Below are 10,592 nucleotides of genomic sequence, written 5' to 3' on the forward strand. Positions count from 1 at the left end.
GAACTAAGGGGGCGGAGCCCAACCCCCAAAAAACAACCCCCTCCCCCATAATCCCCCCTCCACCAAACTTTACACTTAGCACAATGCAGTCAGGCAAGTACCGTTCTCCTGGCAACCGCAAAACCCAGACACGCCCATCGGATTGCCAGACAGAGAAGCGTGATTGGTCACTCCAGAGAACACGTCTCCACTTCTCTAGAGTCCAGTGGCGGCGCGCTTTACACCGCGGCATCCCACGCTTTGCATTGCACCTGGTGATGTGCGGCTTGGATGCAGCTGCTCGGCCATGGAAACCCATTCCATGAAGCTCTCTACGCACTGTTGTTGTGCCAATCTGAAGGCCGCATGGAGTTTGGAGGTCTGTAGCTATTGACTCTGCAGACAGTTGGCGACTTCTACCTTCTGGCCTTCCACTTCCTGTCTGAGTTGCTGTTGTTCCCAGTTGCTTCCACTTTGTTATAATCCCAGTAACAGGTGACCGCGGAATATTTAGTAGCCAGGAAATGTCACGGACGGACTTATTGCACAGGTGACAACCTATCACGGCACCACGCTTGTAGTCACTGAGCTCCTGAGAGCGACCCGTTCTTTCACAAATGTCTGTAGAAGCGTCTGCATGCCGAGGTGCCTCATCCTATACACCGGGCGCCATGGTGGTGGTTGGAACACCTGAATCCAATGATTTGGAGGGGGAGGGGCCCAATACTTTTGGCAATCTAGTGTATGTATGTACGATGGTTTCTCCTTGATTTATGTCTGTCCCAGATGCAGTACATCTTTAAATATTGATATTTATTATAAGGTGCTGATGTGAGTATTACAAATGGTTGTTGAAATAATAAAGCTCTCCTAGAACAAGGCATTATGCTGATCAAGTATCCAAACTTCCAGTGCGAGTTCCGGGCCCCCCCCTCCCCCGGGCCCTCTTCGTGATTGATATTGAGTCCCGATCGGCGTCTGAGGTCTCCGAGCTGACAGGTCATTTGGGCCCACATGGTAGACGGAGGCGTGTGGGAGAAGCCCTGACAATATTTGTACGGCGGTGCGGTTTGCACGGGGTTCGGGGCCCGAGCCTCCGGCTGGATATATATATATATATGAGCTGCAGAGGGACACTATATACCTGAAATGAACAAGTTGTTCCTCAGTCAGATCCAATAGAGGGAACGCTATTACATGACAGGAACTGGAAATAATAAAGTGATAATGTCGAAGAATGCCGGAGAACGGAGTAACGGCGGACTGACCGCACAAACCTGAAATAATAGAGAGCGCTCCGGCCTCTCTCGCCTGTAATTCGGAGATTTATGAGCTGAGCGTGATACATGCGGAGATTAATAATGCCAAAAAAAAAAACCCCGCAGAGGGAGAACTTAACCAAATATTTACAATGCACCTGCCAACCTGTTTCTTGGACGGATCATTCATCAGGCTTTCATTTGTTAAAGCAAACTTATTTGGTGAGGCCTGAGGTATGTCCCGCCTCGTGCTTTTTCAGGCCTTGCAAGTTCCTACGAAGGGATAGGCTGCAGTTTGACGGATTGATTTTATCCAGCGCTGAGGTGTTGGATAGTTTAAAGGGGCTCTCTCCAGCCCAAGCTTGCCAGTCAGCATGAATACGTTTCCTCAGCCCCACCCCAGTGTTCAGTCTGCTGCAGGAAAGAAGAAGCATTTCCTCAGTCCCCCCTCCCCCAGTGATCAGTCTGCTGCAGGTAAGAGGAAGCGTTTCCTCAGTATCCCCTCCCCCAGTGTTCAGTCTGCTGCAGGAAAGAAGAAGCATTTCCTCAGTCCCCCCTCCCCCAGTGATCAGTCTGCTGCAGGTAAGAGGAAGCGTTTCCTCAGTATCCCCTCCCCCAGTGTTCAGTCTGCTGCAGGAAAGAAGAAGCATTTCCTCAGTCCCCCCTCCCCCAGTGATCAGTCTGCTGCAGGTAAGAGGAAGCGTTTCCTCAGTATCCCCTCCCCCAGTGTTCAGTCTGCTGCAGGAAAGAAGAAGCATTTCCTCAGTCCCCCCTCCCCCAGTGATCAGTCTGCTGCAGGTAAGAGGAAGCGTTTCCTCAGTATCCCCTCCCCCAGTGTTCAGTCTGCTGCAGGAAAGAAGAAGCATTTCCTCAGTCCCCCCTCCCCCAGTGATCAGTCTGCTGCAGGTAAGAGGAAGCGTTTCCTCAGTATCCCCTCCCCCAGTGTTCAGTCTGCTGCAGGAAAGAAGAAGCATTTCCTCAGTCCCCCCTCCCCCAGTGATCAGTCTGCTGCAGGTAAGAGGAAGCGTTTCCTCAGTATCCCCTCCCCCAGTGTTCAGTCTGCTGCAGGAAAGAAGAAGCATTTCCTCAGTCTACCCTCCCCCCAGTGATCAGACTGCTGCAGGTAGGAGGAAGCATTACCTCAGTATCCCCTCCCCCAGTAATCAGCCTGCTGGAGGCAAGAAGAAGCATTTCCTCAGTCTCCCCTCCCCCAGTAATCAGCCTGCTGGAGGCAAGAAGAAGCATTTCCTCAGTCTCCCCCCAGTGATCAGTTTGCTGCAGGCAAGAAGAAGCATTCCCTCAGTCTCCCCTCCCCCAGTAATGAGTCCCTGCTTCAAATTCTGGTCAGGACACTATTTGTAAGATGCGTGGGTTCCCTCCGGGTACTCCGATTTCCTCCCCCACTCCAAAGACATGCTGGAAGGTTTATTGGTTCCTCTCTAAATCGGCCCTTGCATGTATGCATGTGACATAGGGACCTTAGATTGGAAGCTCCTTGAGGGCAGGCCCTATATAAATACCTGTAATATTTAAATAATATTTTTTTTTACTGATAATAGAGATTTAAAGGAGAACTATGAGGGAAGTGATTTTCACCCAACCTCATAGTTGGAGCCGACCTGTGACAATGAGACTGTCACAGGTCGGCGCAATAGATCGGGAAGTGAGCGAACACATAGCGTCGCTCGCTCACTTCTTGATCCTGTCCTTGCAGAGAGAGGTGACTGGCAGTCACCTCTCCCTGCAGGGATTCCCCCGTCCCCTCTCCGATCCTCCAGCGCTGACTGGCGGAACGGACGGGGGAGGGGGTGGGCACAGCTGACTCTGCCTCTAGATAGGCAGAGCCAGCTGTCAATCACGCAGCGGGGCGGATCTTGACAGTAATGTTGGGATCCGTCCTGGATGCGGCGGTCTCAGTATACCGCAAGCTGTAGCTCTCTATATACTGAGCTTTGGGTGACGGGAGGACGCTAGTTCATATCCTCCCGTGACCCTTAGGAGAACTATGGAAAAACACTTACCCTATAGTTCTCCTTTAATAAAAATAAGCGCTATTAACGCAATTAACTGAAATAAAAAAAATTGCCACTGCCGTAATAAACACCACCCTTAATTTAAAATAAAATACACAAATTCCGTGTTACAAACATAAAGTTTTCTTCAGAATAAAACTGCACGCACAATTTGTTTGCAATCGCACTGCACTGGAACGCACAGCATCGCAGGCCATCGCTCTGTGGGTGGGAGGCGAATTTGGGGTGCCATTGAAATGAATCATTGTATTGTGAGCACATGGCGCTTGGATAGCTTCTGCCAGGGAATAACAAGATTCCGCAGACGGCAGCTGAATCTAAATACAGCAGGTAGTGGGCGGGTGCAGTAGCCAGCCTGCTATTGGCCATTTCAAATTCCAATAGCAGGCTGGCTATTGCACCCGCCCACTGCTAGCTGTGCCCTCCAATCAGAGGGGACACAGAGATGATGAAACACTGTCTCCCAGGGTAGAGGAGAGAACTAGGGGATCCAACCAACTAATCGATATTGAGAATAGTTGACAACTATTCTCATTATCGATTATTATCGAATCATCGATTAGTTGGGTGCAGCCCTACATAAAATATTAAATGTTTTGGGGGTTTAAGTAATCCTCAGGCCTTAAATGTGCATTTTAACATGTGTATAGAAAATGGAAAAATGGCTTGGATAGCGTAAGGGCTAAAGAGACCCTGTCACATAATATAACCCTTGCAGAAGAGCACATACCTGTACAGAAGAGACTGACTTACCACTCCTGCCACAAATGCCACTCAACGTTACTCCATGGCAGTGAACTGAAGTCTGCTGGGAAGCTAACACTTCCAGGAGTGTTGACCTTCAAGGTTCTCTGCATTCTCACTAATTGCGACCAGGGATCTTGCGAATCGTCACAATGGCACCCGTTCGTCACTGCAGTATTGGCGACGGCTAAGATGATCCTCAGCCGGTTGCACTTCCTGTAGTTGTTGCATCTATCTTCATCACCGGAGAAGTCAACAGGCGCAGCTGTCACTGAGTGATTGATGCAACCCGCTATCAGCTGCGGGCAGGTTTTGGCCATGTGGTGTGGGTGACACTGCATCGTCCAGCGGTCACCTGTGTGGTTCGGTCTGGGTTCTGTTCAGAAGTGGCAGTACCTCTCGAGTGTTAATCTTCTCGCACATCTGCTGCGGGGACATTACTACGTGGTGTGCGCATCCCTCGGCTAGACAGCCTGTCATCATCCCGGGTGCAGAAATAGCCGCTGACCATTTGTTTAAGGCTTGGCCAGACTTCAGAGCATGGCGTCCTTCTAGAAATCTGCTTGTGGCCTCTGTTTTTGTGTTTATTCCAGACAGAAAATGCGGCAAGAATTGCAACCAGAGAACCCGGCTGCGTCATCAGGCAGCAAAGAGTGAGCCACCACTGAGGAAAAGGAGCCCAAATCATTACTTAAAGGACCAACATAGTGAAAAATAATGTAATCATTTTATTCAGTGTTAGAGTTACTTTTTTGCTTATTTATATTGTCTTCATATTGACATGCAGACCCTGTTGGCCAGTGCCGTTTAAAGGTAGTGCCTCCTATAGGAGACCAGGCTTGGCAAATGCAGTACTGTGTCAGAGATAGGGGGCTTTCAGTCCTGTCACTGCGTGGCTCCATGTGCATCTCTTGGCAGGTGCAAGGTCATAATGCATGGGGACCCACAGCATACACAATCTCTTGGAAGGTCACTTAATGCAACCAAGACATCACTGGACACTTTCTGGCTTTTCTGCCACTAGTCCTACCCAACAACAGGATCTGCTGGGCTCTCCATACATGCACCATCCAACCCTCCCCCAGCTTGGTCTTCCTGATGATGAAAGACTGCAGATGCCCTGGATGTAGGGAGCTGCTGGGTGTGGGGAACGGTGGGTAAGACATTTTAGATCATTGTGCTCTTCCAACCATGTGGCAACAGTTTGTTGAAGACCCTTTTCTGTTTCACTATGACTGTCCTCTGTGTACAAAGCATCTCCATAAAGACATGGTTTGAGCAGTTTGGTGAGGAGGAACCCAAGTGTCCTGAACAGAGCCCTGACCTCAACCCCACTGAACACCTTTGGGATGAATTGGAACCAGTTCTTCTCATCCAACATCAGTACCTGACCTCAACCCTACTGAACACTTTTGGGATGGACCCGGATTGTGATCCAGGTCTTCTCATCCATCATCAGTACCTGATGTCAACCCTACTGAACACTTTTGGGATGAATTGGAACCAGTTCTTCTCATCCAACATCAGTACCTGACCTCACCCCTACTGAACACTTTTGGGATGAATTGGAACCAGTTCTTCTCATCCAACATCAGTACCTGACCTCACCCCTACTGAACACTTTTGGGATGAATTGGAACCAGTTCTTCTCATCCAACATCAGTACCTGACCTCACCCCTACTGAACACTTTTGGGATGAATTGGAACAAGGATTGTGATCCAGGTCTTCTCATCCATCATCAGTACCCGACGTCAACCCTACTGAACACTTTTGGGATGAATTGGAACAAGGATTGTGATCCAGGTCTTCTCATCCATCATCAGTACCTGACGTCAACCCTACTGAACACTTTTGGGATGGACACCGATTGTGATCCAGGTCTTCTCATCCATCATCAGTACCTGACGTCAACCCTACTGAACACTTTTGGGATGGACACCGATTGTGATCCAGGTCTTCTCATCCATCATCAGTACCTGACGTCAACCCTACTGAACACTTTTGGGATGGACACCGATTGTGATCCAGGTCTTCTCATCCATCATCAGTACCCGACGTCAACCCTACTGAACACTTTTGGGATGGACACCGATTGTGATCCAGGTCTTCTCATCCATCATCAGTACCTGATGTCAACCCTACTGAACACTTTTGGGATGGACACCGATTGTGATCCAGGTCTTCTCATCCATCATCAGTACCCGACGTCAACCCTACTGAACACTTTTGGGATGGACACCGATTGTGATCCAGGTCTTCTCATCCATCATCAGTACCTGATGTTAACCCTACTGAACACTTTTAGGATGGACACCGATTGTGATCCAGGTCTTCTCATCCATCATCAGTACCCGACGTCAACCCTACTGAACACTTTTGGGATGGACACCGATTGTGATCCAGGTCTTCTCATCCATCATTAGTACCCGACCCCACAAATGCTCTTTTGACTGAGTGGGCACAAATTCCCACAGACACACTTTGAAGATTTGGAGGTTATCGCCTCAAAGGGTGAGGGCGGTTTTGGAATAGGATGTCCAAAGGTGTGGTGGACACTCGTGACTGTAAGGTGTCCAAAGGCTTTTAGCCATATACTGTATTGTATATGTTTGAAGGCTGGCCGAAGGCTAGCCTGGATTTGTGGGAGGAGCCTGTGCCTTTAAAGACGGCACGGCTCACAGGGGATTTACGTCGGCGGGTCACGAACGTCCCCACCCGCCCATTCCCCTTGCTTTCATTCATTCATTTTCATTTACATTCGAGTATGCCCCCTTTTTAGGCATACTGACCTGAGAAGGCCAAGGCACACCACAGGCCATTGGGGGGGTGGCGGGGTATCACTTACTTGAGAAGGCTCGGACCACAAATTTTATTTATTTATATAACTGACCCAAAGTTATATTTTTTTTAAAAATTAAGTTTTGACTTTGCATAGCTTTACCGTTGACTGCTATGCCACCCTTTCTTTTCATAGCAGTTCATTTCTGTAAAATGGTGGAGAAAGGTTTGAAATTTGTTTTATATTTGAGGAAAAAAACAGTGTTTGTATTTTATAACACAGACTTGCTTTTTTTTTTGGATGCACTTACATCGGCACCATTATCTAGCGTGATGTAATTATTAATACGTATGGCATATAACTGAATCCTTATCGCTGAGGTGATCAATTTAGTTCTTACGACTCAGATATAGATGACAGGTTTCCTTTACGTTGGCGTGCGTTCCTTACCTTGATCAAAGGCCGCAGGTTTTCATATCGGGCTGTGCTCTTAATCACTCGGAAGGTCAGACCCACGGGGTACAGAGCGAGCCGATGTCAACTGCAGTGTCGGCGGGAATAAAAGTCTCCGCCAACAAGCCGCGCTCTTATCTGATTAATACCTGTAATGAGGCCCTTGTCTCTGTGACTGGGTGCCAGACACACTCACATCACAGCACTCTTGCTGTGGCCGGGCCCTGGCCTTGATCCTGTGATGCGTTTAGTTTGATGGTGGCCATTTGTAGAGGTGATCAAACAAAGCAGCCGCTTGTATAGGTAAACCCTGGCCCTAAAACATAACACATCTGTTTCTTAAAGTGAACCCGCTAGTTTCAGTCTTTCTATTCAGAAAGTCCACTCATATCTGAGTTCCATTTACAGGGTATGTAAACTAGGGATGCACCGATACCGATCAAAAGTATCGGTATTGGTGCCGATACCAAGTATTTGGCGAGTACGTGTACTTGTCCACATGCTCCCGATGCCTATGCCGATACTGGAACCTCCGCTATTAGGAAGCTGGGAGGCGAGTCATTCGACGCTGCCCAGCTTCCTGTTCACCAAGTGACGAGGGAGCTTGGGGTCGACTTCCCGGCCAATCAGGAAGTCGGGCAGCGTGTAATGACTCGCTGCCCGGCTTCCTGATTGGTTGACAAGGAAACCAGGTGGCAAGTCATTAACCGACCCCAGGCTTCCTGATTGGCCAGAAAGCCGGCTCCATGCTTCCTCATCACCTGGCGACGAGGGAGCATGGAGATTGCTTCCCAACTAATCGGGAAGCTAGGTGGGGAGTCATTACACAACGCTCCGGCTTTCTTCATGGGACATTCGGTATCGGCGAGTACCGGGAAAAATTACCGGTACTCATATGCGATACTAAGGAAACGGTATCGGTGCGTCCCTTATGTAAACCCCAAAAATTAACTTCTCTTTGGTTTCTTCTCCCATCTCGGTCTGTTTATTTGATTAATGAGGGCAAAAATTCCTATTTTGTGCACTCTTATTAGTTACAACATTTCCAGCTCTCTTGGAGGACTGCAGAACACCTTCTCCCTATGTTATATAGCTGAGAAGAGGGAGGGATGTTCCGTAGTCCTGTCCTAGTGTGACAACGCTACTTCTCCATATATACAGCATGGCGAGCACGTGTTAGTATATTAGCACATAAAGTCTGTTACTGGCAGGATCAGCAAGGTAAACAAAACAAAAGTAATGCAGCCACCACCTCTATGGACTCTTAAGCTGCAATATATTCCATTTTTTCCTGGGTTTACATGCACTTTAAGCTAAATGGTGAACTTTCTGACAGTAGAAAAGTTGCAAAGACTGAACAGTAGGGATGAGCTCAGGTTTGGATTGAACCCAGAAAAGACATGGTGCCACCTGCCCAATCAACTGCGGGCCCGGGCATTTCCCTTCCAGCAGCTGCACATAAACAAAGCGGCTGGATGCTTTTGTTGACGTCCTTGACCTTATATGGTCACATGGCCATATTAGGTCAATGTCATTGACCAAATATGGCCATATAAGGTCAATGAGGTCACAGCATCCCGCCCCTCTGCTTACATTCAGCTGTGGACAGGGGAATTTCCTGGCTGCAGCTCATTGAGCTTCCTTCCAAGTTCAGAGCAGCTCTTGTTCGAACCAGGTTAGATCCGAACACGAGTTCATCCCTACTGAACAGCATTATGAGTTTGCCCAGAATTGCTCTTTGACCCCTTTACGTCAGCATACCAAGACATTTTGGACAATTTCATGCTCCCAACTTTGTGGGAACAGTTTGGCGATGGCCCCTTCCTGTTCCAACATGACTGCGCACCAGTGCACAAAGCAAGGTCCATAAAGGCATGGATGGAGGGTTTTGGGGTGGAGGAACATGACCTCAACCCCATAGAACATCTTTGGGATGAATTAGAGCGGAGACTGCGAGCCCCTCCCCCAACATCAGTACCTGACCTCACAAATGGTCCAACATTCCCATAGACACACTCCTAAACCTTGTGGACGCCTTCCCAGAAGAGGCGGAGCTGTTATAGCGGCAAAGGGCGGAGCCAACCCAATACTGAACCCTACGGACTAAGACTGGGATGCCATTAGAGTTCATGTGCGTGTAAAGGCGTCCCGATACTTTTGGCAATATAGTGTATTCATTATTGTCTTGTTCTGGGACGTGCTCATTCAGCTCCTCCAGAGCTGTCACTGACAGCTTCCAGGTAACTACCAATGATCTGGAGCCAGTAGGGCAGGCTTCCGATTACTGAGCAGCCAATCGCAGCGAAGGAGTGAACGTGAGCCCATCCTCAAGCCGAGATACTTCTCAGTAACCTGTACTTTGATGGGTGTTACATTTCTGGTCCCCGCGCTGTGCTCTATTGCTCCCTCGAGTCGCTACCAGATACAGTGATGAGCTAGTGGAGTTGGGCAACTCAAACCACTGAGAGCAGCTGGGCACCAAGAAATCGACACTACCAGAAGTGTCGGTTTCTGAAAAGGTTTTCAGTGCAGAGCGGGTAGCAGGAGAGGTAATATTATGTATCTTCTTTGCTGGAAAACATTTGTTTTATTATTATTATTATTACATAGTATTTATCTAGCGCCAACAGTCTGCGCAGCGCTTTACAATATAAGGAAGACATTACAATCACAATACAATTCAAGACAAGATGGTAAGGAGGGCCCCGCCCCTGAGGGCTTACAATCTAATAGGGAGTGGCCAGTGATACACGAGGAGGGAGCTGTGTGGGGATGAATTGTATGAGAACGTGATGGTTGAGCGGTTAGGTGGGATAGGCTTCCCTGAAGAGATGAGTCTTTAGAGATCGCCTAAAGACAGTCAAGGTGGGAGATAGACGGACAGGTTGGGGTAAAGAGTTCCAGAGGATGGGAGAGACTCTAGAGAAGTCCTGGAGGCGAGTATGGCAAAAAGTTAGGTTGAGGTGGGATCGGCTTCCCTGACGAGATTAGTCTTTAGGGATCGCCTAAAGACAGTCAAGGTGGGAGATAGATGGACAGGTTGGGGTAAAGAGTTCCAGAGGATGGGAGAGACTCTAGAGAAGTCCTGGAGGTGAGTATGGCAAAAAGTATGGCGAGTTTTAGCAAAAAAGTCACTTGTGAAAGCGGTCGTGTCTGCTTTTGGTTCAGATCAAGCAGTCAGCAGCAAATCACATGCTACAGGCCAGCCTTTTGGGTCTGGTAGACAGAAATCTGTGGTTGGGCAACTTGAAGAACTACAGAAGGTGGATCTCGGAACTATAAAAGACAGAAAATCTTCTGTTTAATGAGCCATTCAGGAACCTATATTGAAGGCCATGGGGGG

The 10,592-nt window shown here is 48.5% G+C and overlaps 1 protein-coding gene across 1 annotated transcript in view; it reads left to right on the forward strand.

The window, feature by feature from the left end:
• SNAP47 (synaptosome associated protein 47) overlaps positions 1 to 10,592 on the forward strand; it is a 37,087-nt gene that overhangs the window by 22,901 nt on the left and 3,594 nt on the right. The gene's annotated exons all lie outside the window — the stretch shown is intronic.

The sequence above is a fragment of the Nanorana parkeri genome, unplaced genomic scaffold, assembly GCF_000935625.1.
Source record: "Nanorana parkeri isolate BGI_ZX_2015 unplaced genomic scaffold, ASM93562v1 scaffold1633, whole genome shotgun sequence".
In the NCBI taxonomy this organism is placed as follows: domain Eukaryota; kingdom Metazoa; phylum Chordata; class Amphibia; order Anura; family Dicroglossidae; genus Nanorana; species Nanorana parkeri.